The sequence below is a fragment of the Muscardinus avellanarius genome (assembly GCF_963383645.1).
Source record: "Muscardinus avellanarius genome assembly, chromosome: 2".
Lineage (NCBI taxonomy): Eukaryota > Metazoa > Chordata > Mammalia > Rodentia > Gliridae > Muscardinus > Muscardinus avellanarius.
Genome location: NC_137787.1, coordinates 27,810,172 through 27,829,203, shown reverse-complemented (window position 1 = coordinate 27,829,203; position 19,032 = coordinate 27,810,172).

The window sequence follows — 19,032 nt, the reverse complement described above, 5'->3', positions numbered from 1 at the left end:
GGGGCAAAACATGTGAATAGTGTTTTATAAATAAAATTTATTCAACTATAGGGCAATTATTTATGTTAAAATTGTTAAAATTTATTTTATTTATCTGGGTATGGTGGCACAAATTTATAATCCCAGTACTTGAGAGGCTGAGACAGGAGGAGTGCAGGTTCTCAGCCAGCCTCAGCTACTTAGTAAGAACCTCCACAATTTAGTGAGACCCTGTTTCAAAATAAAGTATAAAAAAGTAGGGCTAGAAGTATTGCTCAGAGGTAAAATGTTCCTGCATTCAATTCCTAGTTCTGAAAAATATATTTTTTCTTTTATTTAATAAAATTAGAATAAATATTACATGGTAGCTTTAAAAAAATGTCTTTCTTGGCCAGGTGTAGTTGTGCATATTTGTAATCCCAGTGCTTGGGAGGCTGAGAGAGGAGGATCATTCACATGCTTGGAAACAACTTCAGCAAATAGTTAGACTCTTCAATCTAGCAAGACTTTGTTTCAAAATAAAGATTAAAAAATAGTTCTGGGGTGTAGAAGGCTTCTGAGCTCAATCCCAGTAACAAACACTCAAAGACACACACACACACACACACACACACACACACACACACACACACACACATCTTTATTTACTGATTCATGGAACCCAAAGTCTAGGAATCAATATATCAATATTTTGGAGAACCACAAGAAAAGTGAGACCATCACAAATTCAAATAAAATTCTTAGAAGCTAAGGTGAATGCAAAGGTGCACATCTATAATCCCAGCTACTTTGAAGGTTAGGACAGGCAGGTTGCAAATTAGAGGCCATACCAAGGAACATAGCAAGACACTAACTAAAAAAAAAAAAAAAAAAATCTAAGAATGTCAGAAACTAAGCTTACAGTTGTTTTCAGTGTTCTCATTTCTCACCAGTAAAAGTTCAGCAAAATAAAGGTATTCCCAACAAAGCCTTTCAATTTAAAGCATTCTTGTAGATTTGCATTTGAATGGCTTTATTCCCTTTGTGCCCTGAAAAAGCATTACATTAAATATTAATGCAACATTTTGCTCCTATTATGGTTCACTTTCACTTTTGCTAAACATTAACTCCTCAGCCTATACAAAAAGATGTAGATGGGAAATAGTGTTTAGGAATACAATATAGCCAATCTCAGGTTATCGTTTTATCTCTAAAACACTTTATTGTGTAATGTTGGCAACTCAAAAGACTGACACTATTCAGGTGAAGTTATCACTAGTATGCTTCTTTGCTTACCATAGCTCGTGTCTTTCCTATTATTCTTTCAATGATACAATTGCAGGAATGAATAGTAATTATAGTACAAAATAGAAAACATCAGTATAGAAGTACTTTTTGTTTTTATTTCTAGTTAAGACAGTGTAATAGAAATAATCTTTCTAATTAAGATTCACCTTCTCTACAGAAAAAGGCATTAGTTACATAAATTGTTTTATTTAAAATGCTTTAGCAAGAATAATTATGACAACTAGGAGTTTTAGAAATTAAATTTTTTACCTTCCAGCCACTTTCCCATACAACTTATCATTTGACCCTGATATTGGCCAAAAAATTAGCAGTGTGTTTCACCAGCCTAGTGAAGATGAATAGTTCCTTTGAGGGATTTTATGTAATATAAAAAACAATGTCAGATTATTTAGCTCATCTTTGTCTTTCACAACAGGTTTATTTTTAATTAACCCCCAAAGCCTCAGATTTATATATGTCGTATTACTCTATTATAGTCAACATCTGGATGCAAAGCATCTTTTCCCTAATTCTATTTTTGAGGTCACATGCTTTACCCAGCCATTAGTAGAGGGTTGGCTATTCTCTCTTCAGTAACAAGAGTATTAACTGAGTTCTTAAGATGTACCAACTGGTGGTCTAGTCACTGCCACACCAAAAAAATACATAAAATATGGCTCCAGTACCAAGATAAATTTTATTTTAGTGGATAATACACTCATATAAAAGGATAATTACTTTTTAAATTAAGGTATTGGAGTTATTGTTGAATGCTGTTAGAACAACAAAGGAGTTTTCTTTCTTTTGTGTTTTTTGGGGGTGGCATTTTGAATTAAATTTAGGGGTTTTCTATCTACAGACTATATTCCAAGACCTTTTTAAAAATTTAAAACAAGATCTTGATAAGTTACTGAGGCCAGCCTTGAATCTGTGATTTTTGTAACTAATGCCACCAAGTACTAATATTACATGCATGTGCCACCACACCCTACAAAGGAGAGCATTTTAATTCACTCAGTGAAGAGTGAAGCACCTAGCCTGGGCCTTAAAGAAGTAATATTTCAGGCAAATAAAGGTAGAAAGACATAAATTCCTATGTTTCAGGGCTAATGCACAGTCTAAAAAGAGTATGGTGAGTATGGCACTACAAATCTTCATTTGGGCTAGAAATCTGTTTAATTACTTGTTATGTTTTAGATCTGGAATGTCTCACCAAATCTCTTGTGTTAGGCAATTTCAGGAATTTTCAGAGGGGCAAAGATCATATTTTGAGGGCTCTGACCTCATCAGTGGCTTGATTAACTTGGTGAATTAATAATTTTAATGGATTCGCTAGAGGGTCCTGAAAATGATAGACAAATGGGCATGGCTGGAGAAAATAGGTCACTGGGGGAATGACCTTGGGTACTACATCTGTCCATGGTTATTTTCTGTCTCTTTTTCTGTCTGTCTCTTTTTCTCTTTGTTTACTGACCACCATGAGATGAGCAACTGTCCTCCACCATACCCTGCTGCCATCATGTTTTGGTCATGGAGCCAGTCAACCATGGACAGAACTCCTGAATTCATGAGACAAAATAAACCTTTTCCCTCCAAGTTGTTCATACCAGTTATTTTGGTCACAGTGATGGAAAACAGACTACTACACTATTATTGAAAACAAACTACCACATTAATATGGAATATTTAATAATTAGATATTTTATTGAATGTTTAATAATAACATATTTTATTGAAAACAAACTACCACACTAATATTAAAAAACTACCACACTAATATTGAAAACAAATTACCACACTAATATTGAATATTTAATAATATAATATTTTTATTTTCAATATGGATTTAGGCTTTTCTATAACTATCAACTATTATTTCATGTAACAATATATGAATGCATCCTTGATTCAATAATTATAACCTGGAATCCACGAAATAATGCAGAGAACCTTCCACTTCACACATGGTGGGAAAACTTCGGATGAAATGAAGTTTTGACGTGTTCATGACTTTTCAGGAATGCATGCTTAAGCTCCCTGTACCCTATCTCTTTCTCTTCACTCTTCCTCACATGCACATGAACATACAACCTGTATGTATCATTTAAAACTAAACATCCTTACAAAATGTACTGGTGCATAAAGATTGGATCGTTTGGATTAGGTTCATCAGGATTCGTGATGCTCCTCCCAGGCACCAAATAAGTGTAGTTTTATTTCTCTAGCTGCTTGGAGCTCATTAGCAAAGAGTCCCATTCATGGATTGCCTCCGGTGGAGAGAGCCCACTTGCTCATGGTCATGCCCCTTCCCCCAGAGGCACATCTTCAATGACTGATGTGTATAATTATGATATAATGTTTTAAAGAAGTTTATTTTGGCCAAAATTGGCATTATGTCAAAAGGCCATTTTAGGTACAATATACGGGCACAGGCCCTTAAAATTTATAAGTATTTTGACATTATTCCTACATAGAGTGGTGAGTGGTATTTTATATACCAAAACTTATCAGAATAAAAATGTCGCCGGGCGTGGTGGCGCACGCTTGTAATCCCCGCGCTTGGGAGGCGGAGACAGGAGGATCGCGCAGGTTCGAAGCCAGCCGCGCGCTGGCTTAGGAGACCCTGTTTCCAAAAATGAAAATGTAAAAATAGGTCTGGGAGTGTAGCCCGGAGGTAGAAGGGCTTCCAGGAACCCCAGTACCACCCCCCAAAAAAAAAAAGAATAAAAATGTCTTTCCATAGCACATTCATAAAGATATCCACATACACTTACATGTGCTATATAATGTTATCCTGGAAAAACTGTTGTTAATCTAGTTCATTAAAATATGCATCATTATATTATTTTATGTATAGCTATCATGTGTTTGTAAAGGGATATGTCTGGTTTTTATTAAAAGTAATGTATGCTATGATAAATAAAATTAGAAAATAAAATAAGGAAGTAGCCGGGCGTGGTGGCGCACGCTTGTAATCCCCGCGCTTGGGAGGTGGAGACAGGAGGATCGCGCAGGTTCGAAGCCAGCCGCGCGCCCTGGCTTAGGAGACCCTGTTTCCAAAATGAAAATGTAAAAATAGGTCTGGGAGTGTAGCCCGGAGGTAGAAGGGCTTCCAGGAACCCCAGTACCACCAAAAAAAAAATAAATAAATAAAAATAAAAATAAATAAATAAAAATAAAAAATAAAAGAATAAAATAAGGAAGTAGATAAATATTATAATAAAATTATATTATTACTTATATGTAGTATAAACTAATAAATACTATGATTTATATGATGCATGTTGAATCATCCTATGGTCCTAGTGACCAATACTTAATTATTAATTACTAATATGTGATATATGTTGATCTATAATACATGACATGTATAACTTTATCTATACCCTGAAATACAAAACTAATTATACAACAACACAAGTGTACAGCCGGCCCCACCCTTATCTATGGGAAACTACATTCTAAGACTCTCAGTGGATTCCTAAAATCACAGATAGTGCCAAATTCTATATTTGTTTTGCTATATTTTTTTATATACCTTGCAGCTTTGTCACATAGTACCAGAATTTGTCTGGTATTTTTTGCATTCATTATTGTTCTTGCACTTTGAGGTCACTATTAAATAAAATAAAAGTTACTTGAAAAGAAAAACTGAGATATTGCAATAGTTGATCTGAAACCCAAAGCAGCCACTAAGTGAGTATCCAGATACGCTGGACAAACAGATGGCTTATCTTCTGGGTGGACCATTAAATTTTTCTCTGTTGATATCCTGAAAGTTGGTTATGAATAGCAATATATCCTGGATTATGTAATTTCCTAGAAAATTCTTAATCAAATAGTTTAACAAGTTTGTGTCTTTAATAAATCAGAAAGTGATCTTACTGAAAAGAATGAGAATCCAATTCATATCTACATATTTGGTCCAAGTGTAGAACAAATTATGACAGAGCTTTATTTTTACATGTGCAAATGAAAATTTTGATCCTTCTTTCAAAAATAGATAGATCCAGCATGCTACTTTTCCTTCACACATTTTTACTATTTATACAAATGGTTAAGATTTTTGAAGGTATTTCCCCATTTAATATGATGTTGGCTATGGGCCTATTTTAGATTGCCTTTATGATGTTGAGGTATGTTCCTTCTATTCTGGTTCTCTGCAGTGCTTTTTATCATAAATGGATGTTGGATTTTATCAAATGCTTTTTCAGCATCTATTGAAATGATCATGTGATTTTTGTCTTTGGTTCTGTTTATATGATGAATTACATGGATTGATTTTCATATGTTAAACCAGCCTTGCATCCCTGGGATGAATCCTACCTGGTCATGGTGTATGATTTTTTTGATGTGGTTTTGAATGCGTGTTGCTAGTATTTTGTTTAGCGGTTTTTCATCCAAGTTCATCAAAGATATAGGCCTGTAGTTTTCCTTCCTTAAACTTTCTTTATTTGGTTTTGGTATTAATGTGATGTTGGCTTTATAGAATGTATTTGGGAGAGTCTTTTTTTTCTACATCATGAAATAGATTTAGGAGTATTGGGATTAGCTGTTCTATAAAGGTTTTATAAAATTCAGTTGGTAAACAAAATATTGCATATCTTGATTAAGTTACAAAAGTTCTGATGTACTTTGAGAGGAGGGAAATTTGTGATAGTTCATTTGATCAATCAATAAATGTTTGTTGAATATCTACAAAGATTTCATCACTGCCCTCATGTTGGGGATACAGAAATCTCTTTGATTTTCATCTATTTATTATAAACCCAGAAAGTTTGTATTTCTGCTTAAATAATTTTATTATAAAATTTTTAACACAGGAGGTAGGAGATGCTGCTGGTCTCTATATTTACAAATGATATGTTAACTTCACTCTGACAGTGAAACCATTGAAGACAATGGTTATTTTTAAGTGATGAAGAACTGTCATGTCATTTTAGTAAACCAGACAGCCTTATTGGATTGTAGGTGATGTGTGAGAAAGGCACTTTCTTCCTATATTGGCACCACAACTGCATGTCCCTAATCTTATGCTTCTCAATCAAAAAATATTTTTACAAGAAGCTATTTATTTAATATTCTATTAGTGCTCTTTTTCTTCCTAGCTTAATTCTACTCTAATTCAACAGAAAACATATCTTGTGAAGATGTGATGGGGAGCACATCATTTTTCAAATTAAATCACTCGCTAACTATTTAAATAAGGAAAGGTGGGAGTATTTTTCCAAACCCAGTAAAATATTTACAGAGTTAGAGAGGGGAAGATAAAAGATTTAAGAAGAAAACAGTATGAATAATACTCTGGCAATATATAAAGTTATTACTGCCTATTTCACTAACTCCTATGGGGAGGGAGGAAGGGTATTGCTAGGACATGGTGGGGAATACACAAAGAGCTGTGTGCATGTATGGTTTTCACACATTAAACCCTCACTATAGTGTCTGATTGCAATACAGTAATAAAATTTTTAAAAAGTTTTTGAAAATATAAATTATTAAAACATTCATAATCCATTCTAAAAAGAAAATCATACTATTTAAATTCCATATTCTAGTTGAGTTTAGGTTTGGTAAAGCACATGCTAGTGAATATGACTAAATAAATACAAATAATACAAAGAGAAATATTATATTTAAATTATTATTCCATGTTTTTATTGACAAGTAGAAATAATACTTTAAAATAAATAAACACTAGACTACAAAATCTTGGACATCACATTGTTGAATAATCCTTTAAAAATTGTTATCAAGTAAGGTAAGCTTGATCCAACTATTTCTGTTGAATGTTATTTTTTAAAATACAAAACAATCCACTTCTTATTCACTTTTCAAGTAATTTATTCAAAAATACTCATATACTCAAAGAGGGGAACTATATTTTAGAAGATGATAATGGATAGTTTTAAAAATTATGTAGTATAAAATAGTGAGTTTATTTTCTTTAACAACATGTGGAAGAATTGAACCACTAGTCACTTTTTTAATGAAGAATTATCTCAAAATGGCTTGTTGAATTCAAACTCTAAAGACTTAGTTGGTGAGAATATTAAGATAGTACTTTATAAAAGTGTGTGCTGTTCAAGTGGGACTTACTTATAATAGTTTTAGACAGTGCCCCATTCATCTACCACTTGCTGTTCTCTAGCTAATTGACCTTGCTCTCCATTTGACCTTAAATGAAAAGGGAAGCTACACCAGACAGGTCCATAACCTCTAAAGAACTAAAAATACTGACATAGCCAAGCCACATATTTGCATTACACATACTAAACTAACAGACGATAGTATTTACAAGGCTTCAATAAATGCTTAAATCTATTTTGTGGACAAAAGGATTTTTAAGTTAATTCATTTTGTGGAGAGAATAATTTAACCAAGTTAGCATTTTGTTGACAGAATTATGATGAAATTCATTTTGTCTACATAATTGATTGGACAGCTAGCAGAATGCATTTCTCCCCAGCATGAAGAATGTGCAGAGGTTGTCAAATGGCATTTCCTCCTCATCTCAAATCATTCCACCAACAAAATAAATACAGAGCCCTTTCATTTATAAAATCAATACAGGTGCTAATTATTGGCTGATAGAATTCAAAGTCAAATTCTTTTCTGTTACATATTGATGGAAAAATATTCATGCCATTTGCTAAGAAGATATCACTCTCAGAGAAGCATTGTTCTAAAAGAAGCTTACATCTAATCTGTGTAAGAGAAGAGGAATGTGGTTTGCTTTCTCCACATTCAATGCTACAAACATGAAATAAACATTTTGAATCAAATTCTTAAATAAATGGCTGCAGTGGGAACGTTCAGGAAACTATTAAGAGACAGAGCAGAAAGAGGGTCATGAATAGTACATGATAGAAAATATTGGAAGCTACAAAACACATCAACACTAAATGTAAATTTACATCGTTCTCCAGATGCACTTTTAATTGAATTAGATTATTGTATTATAATCCATTTAAGCCTAGAGGCTTGTACAGTGAAGATGAGTGGAGTAGCAGGGCACTAATAATGGCTCTATGTCTCACACTTTGTGCTTTTCTGCATTTGCATAACACCTATTGCCAAAAAATCTGAATGCTGAAAATGGAGTGCAACAATATTAGACTGGGCTATTCTTCGGACACATACTTATTGGAGATGTTCTTTCAGACAGCCCTTATTTCAAGATTAAACTTCTTTATTCTGGATGTCAGAACATTTGGTGAGGAGAGAATTTCAGGACTGGCCAACTGGAAAATGAACAAATGTACACCATATATTTACAATATGTGATTATTTAGATTTCAGGGCTTCTATTTTCATGAATAAATATTATAGAATCATCATTTTGTCAAGTGTTAACTGTATGAATTAGCTCCAAGGGAAATGCTCAACTTGTAAAATATTAGTGGGATAGATGCCTTATTTACTATGGCCCACTTCAAAGCTATCCAGATAATTTATATATTAGATTGGCGAGGCCAGATGTTAATAATCTGGAGATGTAGGATCACTCTTCCCTTTATCTAATGCTTTGTGATCTGTTCACAAAATTCTGAAGTCTACCATTTTGTTTTAAAGGTAGAGATCAATCCCAACACTCAAGGTACAATGGAGCAAGTGTGGAAAGACTTAAGCGGTTATGTTGAATGTTGTTAATAAGCAAATATTTCAGACAACTATATATCAGTTGAAAGTGACTCACTGGGGCAGAATTAAATAATTGAGTATAAAACTAGGACGTCTTAAGGAAAGAACATAGTCCAATAGGAAGTTTAGAGAACTACATAAATGAAAACAGAGAAACCACATTGATTGGTGTAAAATTGATTTGCAAATATTAGAACTGTGAAATAAATTATTTTCTCACCTCTAAGTCCCTAGTTAGCACTATACTGAAAATTTGGGGCTAGTCTTTTTATATGAATTTAAAGATTGATCTTTGGTCATTTCAAATAATTAGATTTAGAAAAAGGACATTAAAAATTGCATGTTGCAATTTCTCTATCCTTCAATGGATCACAATTGATTTGAGGATATGATACTCATAAAATGTACTTAGAGCTGGGCGTGGTGGCGCACACTTGTAACCCCTGCGCTTGGGAGACAGAGACAGAAGGATCATGCAGGTTCGAAGCCAGCCATGCACGCTGGCCTAGGAGACCTGTTTCCAAATAAAAATGTAAAAATAGGTCTGGGTGTGTAGCCCGGAGGTAGAAGGGCTTCCAGGAACGCCAGTACCACCAAATAATAATAATAATAGTAATAATAATAATAATAATAATAAATTAATTATAATGCACTTAGAAATTTTGAGGCCACATTAAAATGCATTTCAATATTCACACATATTTATTATATACATGAATTCTCTTAAATATGACTTAATAGCATCTAGAAACATGAATATCAATAGCTATACACCTAAATACATTTTAATATGTATATCCATCTTTAATCAAAATGATTCAAAGGATATGTGGAATAAATCATGTACACATGAAATTTTTGAGGCAAGAAAGTAAAACAAAGGTGTTATGGTTTGTATATAATTTGTCCCCTAGAATAGTTCTTATATTAGCAAAAATGTTCAAGGGTGATAAAATTATGAGAGCTCCAGTCTTAACATTGGATAAATACATTGATAGGTTAATGGATTTATTGAGTGGTGATATAGGCAGGTACAGTGTGGCCAAAGGAGGTAGGTCACTAGGTGTGTGACATTTCAGGTTGTATTTGTTCCTCATCCCTTTCCTTTTCTGCTTCCTGTTGCTATACCCTGAATGTCACAGATGTGACCCAGACTAACATTGACTGAAACCTCCAGACCTGTGAGTAAATCAATCTTCCTTCCTCTAGGTTGTGGTCAAAAAGTATTTTGGGTCACAGTGGTGAGAATATTGATTGAAACAAAAGGTAAAAGTATAAAATGGAGCCAGATATGATGTGGATATTCACAAAATAAAGATCTAGACAGCTGTAACTTTACAGTTGATTGAAAAATTTAAATAGCTCAACATATTTGATAAAAATGATTTGACATCACTATATTTTCAGCCTAATATCTTTTTTGTCATAACAAATATATTTAGGCAAATTGTATAATTTCCATTTGATGATGAGTGATATGAAACCCAAAACTGAGATGGTAGTAAGTTACGGAGCACTTAGGAGGAAATAAGCCAAACCGTTATAGAAGGACTTTTGAGGAAAGTACAGTTCTTGTTTCATTTCACCATGTAAGATTTTCGCAAGAAATAAAACTTAAGATCAATTCAATAGAATGACTAAAAGAATAGATGAGACACTATTAAAAACGTACAATCAGCCGGATGTGGTGGCACACGCTTGCAATCCCCGTTCTTGGGAGGCGGAGACAGGAGGATCGGCAGGTTTGAAGCCAGCCTCACTGGCTTAAGAGATCCTGTTTCCAAATAAAAATATAAAATAGGTCTGGGAGTGTAGCCTGGAGGTAGAAGGTAGAAGAGTTCCATCCCCAGTCCCCCCCCCCAACACACACACAAAAAGTACAATCTGAATAACAAAGTAAATGATTTTTTTTTTTTTTGTACTAAGGATTGAACCCCGGTCATTCTACCTTTGAGCCACACCCTCAGCCTTATTTGATTTGAAATAGGGCCTCACTAAGTTGCTGAGAGTTTTGCTAAGTTGCTGAGGCTGAATTTGAATCTGCAGACCTATTGTCTCTGACCTCCAGGTACTGGATTACTAGCAATGTACCACTACAATAGATGAAGTAAATAAAATTTGAGGTTTAATCTGGTCGCCAGGCTTAGTTGATGGAGATGTTAGCTATTAGGCCAAAGAGCCGAGTTCCAGCTAAGAGAACAAAGTCTTAAGAAAGTTTCAAAATGATAGAGAGGGGGCATCTGTACTCTGCTTTTAAGATTCCTTTTTACAAAAGAGTTATCAAAAAATCAATATATGTACTGCTTCAGATGATTCGATTTCCTATAGAACAACAGCTTATGGAAAGGCACACACTTCCATGTCATTATTTGTTGTAATTTTTTCAATGGGTTATTTAGAAATTAAAATAGTTCTGCCAGGCATGAAATGTCTTTAAAATATTGGGCATAGTTGAAATGAGGAAAGCCCTGGCTATTCATAGTAGTAAATAAAGAGTATCAAGATTGCCAGAAATAATTCCTACTAGGCAGAGGGAAACGTTCTTTGGGCACTAAGGCACTCAACCCTTTTTGCAGGGCAGAGAATAAATCTCATAGCAATCATTCTAGGTCAGGTTCAATTTTGTGGTGGATGTCTGGGCAAGATTGAGTATTTACAAATAAAATAACAATAGGTTTCTAAGTAAAGGTAGTGTATGTGCCCACTATGTATCTTCTACATAGTCTTCTAAATGAGGAGAAAAGGGGCTTAATTTTCAGAAACTTATACCCACAAAGACTGGGAGCACAGCACAAAAGAGTCAAAAACCATAGTTTTTCTAGACCTGAACAAATTGAAATCCTTGGCCTGGTGAAGAAATTTCAAAAGTAATTAATGGCTTGCACTAAAATCCTCAATGGTTCACAAGTCAGCAGCATAATGCATACAGTTTTGTATAGCTATAGAGCAAACTACCCCAAAACTTAGTAGTGAAAATCAATAACCATTTTATTATGCTCACTCACAAAGTTTATGGGGTGGGAATTCAAAAAGCACAAAGCAGGTATTGTTCTCTGTTTCATCATGTCTGAGACCAATATAGTAATGTTTTGAATGGCTGGGGGTTGGAAAAGTCAGGGCTAAGGCTGTAGATGTCTTTGTTCTTACCCAAAACTAGTATACTGAAGCCTATTTTCCAGTTTGAAGGTTTGTAGAGGCAGGGCTTTGGGGAGGTGACTAGGTTGTGAGGATAGTACCTTCATCAGTAAGATTAGTGTCTTGATAAAAGAGGCCCCGTAGAGCTCCTTTAAGCCCTCTGCCATGTGAAGCACAAGAAGGTGGTCCTTGGTGTTCCAGGAAGCTGATCCTTACTACAATGAAATTTGCAGGCACCTTGAGCTCAGAATCACCAGCCTTAAAAAATGTGACAAATAAATTTCTTGCTGTTTATAAGCCACTCAGTCTGGAGTATTTTATTATAATAGTCCTAGCTGACTAAGAACTTTAAAGATAACTTTTTGCTTACAGTTTTATGACCTGGTTGAGTTGAACAAAGATAGGCTCAGTTTTGAGTTTTGACTGCAGTTCCAAATATCACCTTTTAAGTGGTTTTGAGACACTGAAAATTTTTATATGATGATGCAAGACCCAAAGAATGGGTATTTCTAGACAGATAATGGATGCTCTATGGCCTATTATTACCTAATCTTAGAAATAACAGCAGCAGATCTGCTGTGCATTATTGTTCATAGAATCGATCACAAATCAACTCAGGTTCAAGGGGAAAGAGTAAGAGTTTCATCTCTCAGTGGGCAAAATGCCATATCAATACTTCTGAATGTGGAAATGAAAAAATTGCTTTAGAAGAAAGATCAGTTTGTGTAATGGTTTGGATTTAAATTCCCCTCAAGTCCTCATTAACACAAGGAGGCAACATTGTACAGAAGCAGAGCTTGGTTGCTAGGGAGAGGTCCCTGGTGTTGTGTGGTCTTGGGATTGTATCAGGTTCCTTCCTCACCTTGGCTGTACTCTCTTGCTTCTGGCTTCCAAGATGTCAGAGCAAAATGTGTGCTTTCTCACTGCTCCTGCCACCATACCCTGAGATCTGCTGTCCCTAGCCTCACATGGACGGAATCCAAAATCTCCAAGAAAACCATGAGCAAATATACCTTCCTTCCTCTAACTTGTGTGGTCAGATTTAATGAGATACAGTATTAAAAATCTGACTGAGACGGTTTGTGATACCCAAGCCTTTCTCCTACTTTGCACTCTAGGATGGTATTCCTTTGAAGGTATATTCTCTGGAAAAGGTAAAACACCTGTGACTTTGATGGGGCAAGAAACAGACACAGTTGAGGGAAAAGATATTAGAGGAAAACTGGGGCTAAAGTGTATGTATTGGACGCTGAGCTTCCCCAGCCCCCTTTTCTTCCCTGAACTCTCAGAACACAAGGTCTTTTCTTCATCCTCTAGGCAAGAGACTCAGTTTGTTTTCTAAAGAAAGTAACCACTGCACATTTTGACATCGAAGTTTCTCAACTAAAAGACTAAGTCAAACTGTCCCATAACAAAGAAAAAGCTATTGAAAAACCCAAAGGGATTAATAATTTTTATGTATTCAATGTTTCTTTGTATTTATTTATTTTTGGTACTGAGGATTAAACCAGGGCATTTTACCTCCAAGCTATACCCTCCAGCCTTTTATGTATTTTTTATTGTCCCCAAATTTATGGAGTTTATATATAAATCTATATACATGTGTCCTTTGAAATTAGACTTTGCAAAGCATGGTAAATGTTAGGTTTTACAAGGGATGTTTTTTATTGAGAAGACCCACATTCATAATCTAGCTTATTCAATCTTTTAAGTATACACATTGTCAGAACTATTCTTTGTACTAGCCATTTTTTATCACAAACCCAGAGGAACTGGGAAGATATAAAGGGGCTGATTCATCAGAAAAAAAGTTTATTCCTTTTAAAGATGCTTGCCAGTTACAAGGACACCATTGTCTCTAAAGCAAAGGCATGAACTCTTAGCACCTTGGACATAGGGGGAATATTAGATTTCAAAAAAAATCTTGCAAAAATGACCCTGAAAAAAAAAAAAACTGTGTTAACAAGGAAATAGACCAGCACAAGTCACTGTTTTCTTAGGCAGCTTGGCCCTAAAGTGGTGATAACAATAGGATTGAATACACAAAAACAGTGCTCCCACGGATAGCTAATGACATAATAGATACCTCTCATTAGGGAAACGCCAGACAGATTCCCTATAACATTTATTCTTTCTGGCAGAATAAATGCATTTTGGCCTAAATTTACCTTTTTCTTTTAATTTAAAGAATACTGCCACCCTTCTCTTCTCTGTCATAATTACTCTCCTTGTTAACACCTCATAATGAGGAAAAAGCAAATCAGTGGTGTCATTATTCCTTGCTGCTAAACAGAAGCAACACAGCCACTAATGACTTTAACATATGTTCATGTTTTCCTGGCCACTGGGATCTTCATTTCTCTGTTTCTCCTTGAGGATGCAAAGCATGTCTGTTAATAACATGACTTCTGAATTTCCTTCTCTGGGAGTTCATATTCAGAACAGTTTTCAGGTTCAACATGTGAGATGAGGCAACTGAGTGATACTCTGCCCCTGAAAGGAGGGCCGACTCTTGCAGGGCTATTCTCATCTTTTCCACCCCAACCCATTTGACTGGCTTCATTACAAATCACTCCACTAGGTGGCGGTATAAATATGTAACACTTCAAAAATACTGTGCATTGACACTCTTTTAACACAAAGCAAAGGGTTCATACATTCAATTAAAAGCACAGCATTAAAAATACACTAAATATTTTGACACTGACTTGGGGGGCATACATTCTTTTCTTAGATCTGAGTGTTTCGATTAGATGGTCACCAAATAATTATTTTAGTAATTAAAACCCTTCCCACTCCTCTTTCACTACCCTCCCCCCAGAAAAGATGTGTTTTTAATATCACTTGAACCATTTAGCTAATAGTCTTGGCTCTCCATTTTTTCTCGTCAGTTTAAACTAGTCTTGGTCAAGTTACTTAACCTCTTCATATCTCATAGAGTGATATAATGTGCAGCAGCACTAATAAAAATGATTATAAAACACTTTGCAAATTTTAGGGCCAACGACAATCACTTTGCTTTGAAGTCACCAGAAGGTGTGACAAGTGTTCAGACAAGTACATAATTAAACTGTCCAAACTGCATTAGCTACTGATGACATTTAACTAGGGCTGACGGTTCCTATCAAACTATGAGTTTAAATTAGTGTGGCCTCTATAACTCTCACAGACATTACCACAGTGGAACTAGGAATGGGCATTTAAGTTGGAAAATTTATGTGTCTCTTCTACCCCAATAATGAAAACATCATCAGATTGAAATCTCTTCAGTTTCTCCTTTTGTCTTCCATAGAAGAAATGGTAACTCTGCCAATGCATTTTTAAGACAAAAAATGTTGAATGGCATCACACATAAATGACAAATCAATAGCAGTGTAGGTCAAAAATGGAATCCCTTTTGTAGCCCGAATGTCCCCGCCTTCACTCCTCTGTGAATGTAATTGAAGTCACATTAACATTTGTGCCTTAGTCTCACTGACTCCCTGCTAATACAAATATTTTATGACTCCCTAAGTATCTTTGCGAATGCTCCAGATGTGACTTAAATGCTTTCCAAACCAAGCCTGGTTGTGGCTCACTGTGCCCCTTGGCTGAGTTAGATCTTGAAGGCACTGCCATGCTTGAGCAAAACAGCTCTGCTTCCTCTCCTCTAAGATACCTCAGAGACTCGGAGAAGTCAAAACCACTTCAGTTCATTTACAGCCAAGAAAATTTATTGCAGGGAAATTGTTACTGAAGTGATGTTAGGACTGAAAATCCCAACAGGGAATCACCAACAGCCCTAAGATCGGCAATAAGAAGCCAGCATACCCCTATATTAGACAAGTAGAAAGTGACATAATCTGGGATTCCAGGGGAAAGCTGGAACCTCAGAAAGAAAGTCTGTCAGACACTGGGGTCATAGAAAAGAAGTCACTATTGGCTGGGTGTAGTGGCACATACTTGTAATCCTAGTACTTGGGAGGCTGAGACACTGAGACGGGAGAATTGCAGTTGGAGGACAGCCTCAGCTACTTGGTGAGGCCCTCTGCAACCTAGTGAGATCTTGTTTCAGGGGCTTAATAAGTGATGTGTGCATGTATGCCTCTACCATCTTGTACTCCATTGAGATATATGACTATAATGCACCAGAGAAGTAAAATAAAAAACAAAATAAAGGATAAAAATAGGACTGTGAATGTAGCTTGGAGGTAGTATGCCCCTGGGCTCCATCCCTAGTCCCAGTGCTGAGAGAGAGGGAGGAGAGAGAGAGAGAGAGAGAGAGAGAGAGAGAGAGAGAGAGAGAGAGTGTCTGAGCATTTCTCTAGCCCCTAGTTCTCTCTCTGTCTCCCTCCCCCCTTCCTCCGTTATCTCTTATTGTCCTACTTTAGCTGGTGGCCAGATCACAAGGGTTTTCAAGGGAACACACAATCCTGAAACCCAGAGTGTGGCAGTTCAAGGGTGAGCAGTGGATTGGAGGGAAGCAGACACTAGGAGGCTGCTGTTGCTGGGATCCATGCAAGCCACACTCAGCTCCTCAGCCACTGGCTCCCACAGCCCTGCTGGCTGCTTAGTGTCAACCTTCTGCTCCCTGCGGGTTTGAGTCACATGCCCTATTTCTAGAAAGCAAGTTCATAAGCTCTTTTTATAAAGAGGCTTTAGTAAGTATTTTAGACCTTATGGGCCATATTGTCACTAACTCTATTTCTCACTTCTGTAGTTCTTGTGCAAAAGCCTCTCTGTAAACAAATGAACAAGACTGTGTAACAATGTTTTTTTTTTTTTATGAAAATGGGTGACATGTTAGGTTTGTCTGAAGGGCCAAAATCTACAAACCTCTTCTTTAAAACAAGGGCTATCATCTGCTTGTTCAAGACTCCAGACACGTCAGTGCCAAATCAAAAGAGCAACACTCCTTTTCTCTTAGTGGATGGTTAAGACAGTTGTACAGTATTTCCTGACCTGGGAAGATTAAAACCAAATGGGCACCAATCCTATTTCTCAGCTTTAGTCTGTAGCAAATGTCACGCTTATTTAACCTCAGATTATGTCTGACTTTGGGTCAATATGTCAACAACATGTTAGGAGATTCAATGTTAGTAGTCACTTTGGGGGCTGCCAAATTGTTCCTAACATTAGAAAAATATGCATATATAATATGGACCTTCAATATTTATGTTATGATCACCAATGACATTTTCATTATATAAGCAGAAGACTTCCTTGAAGTCTGGAAATACCACACACTTCAAAGGATGGCATTCAGCTCCCACAAGGCACAAATAACACCATCCTCTGGCCAATAGATTTAGTTAAGTCTGTTTCCTGTGCTCTGATCCTCTATCTCTGAAAAGAAACAAAACTCTTTCTCAAAGTCTTCTTGACTATTCACTATCCACTATGTCTGCCAGACCCAAATCCTTTTAGAAATCCTAAGTTACTGTTGTTAGGAGACATCATAAATTTGTTTTTGTTTTGTTTCAATCGACAGAGCCAGAGCACATGAAAAAAAATATTTTTAAAATTTTTATTTTAGGTACTGAGAATTGGACCCAGGTTAATTCTACCTCCAAGCTACAGCCCCATCCCTATTTTATTTTTATTTTGAAATAGGGTCTCTTTAGGTTGCTAAGAGTCTAACTGCTTGTTGAGGCTATGCTTGAGCCTGTGATTAAGTACTGGGATTAGCCTCCTAAATACTGGGATTATAAGCATGTTTCACCATGCCTGGCCAATAGCAATTTTTAGAGAAGAGGAAAACTGCAGATTTCTCAGATTGAGCCCATCTAACCCATAGTTTAGGCTGAGTTAGGACATCTCTGATTCTCTGATTTTATAACCATCTGACAAGTTGTGCTCCATGGTTGATGGTAAACCACTGTAGTTCTGTAGATAAACAAGGCAGTATTGGGATGGATGGTAGTTGGGATAGGAGTGGAGAGTGACATTTAGTTGATTTCAGCTATCTGCACCTGTTTGTGGATGGGCTTTGCTACCTTTTCTAACAAGCATAGAAATTTAGTCTGAGGTACCCTGGAAAGAACTCTGTAATCAATCAGAATCAGTGGATGAAGTTAGACTAGCAGCATGAAGTCTGGAGAAAAAAGGAGAAATAAAAGTAGGTCTAGAGAGTCATGAAATGAGCTAATTTTATATACAGAGGGAGGTGAAATGAGCAGAACTTATACATATGTATATATATATATATATATATATATATATATATATATATATATATATATTCTGTCAATGAACATTCAAAAAAACAAGCAAAAGCCTGTCATGATAGATGTTTGACCTTGCTAAGCAGTCTGAAAGGAACAGAGGATTCCAGCCTCTCTGCATAAGTTTAGCTATAGTTTTGTATGACATTACAGATATGGCTGGATTAGAGCCTCTCGGGTGGTATTGCTGGAGTTTGGTCAGTGTGTCTCAGTTCCTCTATTCACATCTTTATATCCCCATATTTTCTTCTACCCAGCACTTCATCCTTTGCCCAGAGATTTTCTCCCACACTGCACAGGACTGGGTTTCTATTTGAATATGTCATGTTAAAATCCTAATGTATAACATTCTGCGTGCTCCAAAAGACAATGATCCTGAGAGTGAATTGCAGAGCAGATATTTGTATTACTGTATACAAGGAACTAAAGGCATGCAATCGAGGGAAGGAGTCTATGAGACTACAAAATGGGACAGAAGCTAGAGTGGAGGATTTATAAGAGCTCAAATCCTGTGTTACAGTATATAAAATGAAATAGGAAAACTGTGAATAGGCTGTCAATGCATGTCAGGATTTGGAAGAATTTTATTACCCACTAGAGTTACACACTTCTATATTTTGATATTACCGGGTCCTTTCCAGAGTAATATGCACTTTAAATTTTTCCCCAATGCTATCAAGGCAGTATTTTGAACAATAGTTGCTACTATGTCAGGAGTTATAGTTTTTACTTATTTTTTACTGAAGTCAGCTGTTTCTACAGAGTTACTTCTAGCTATGTTTAAAGATACATCTTCAATAGACAT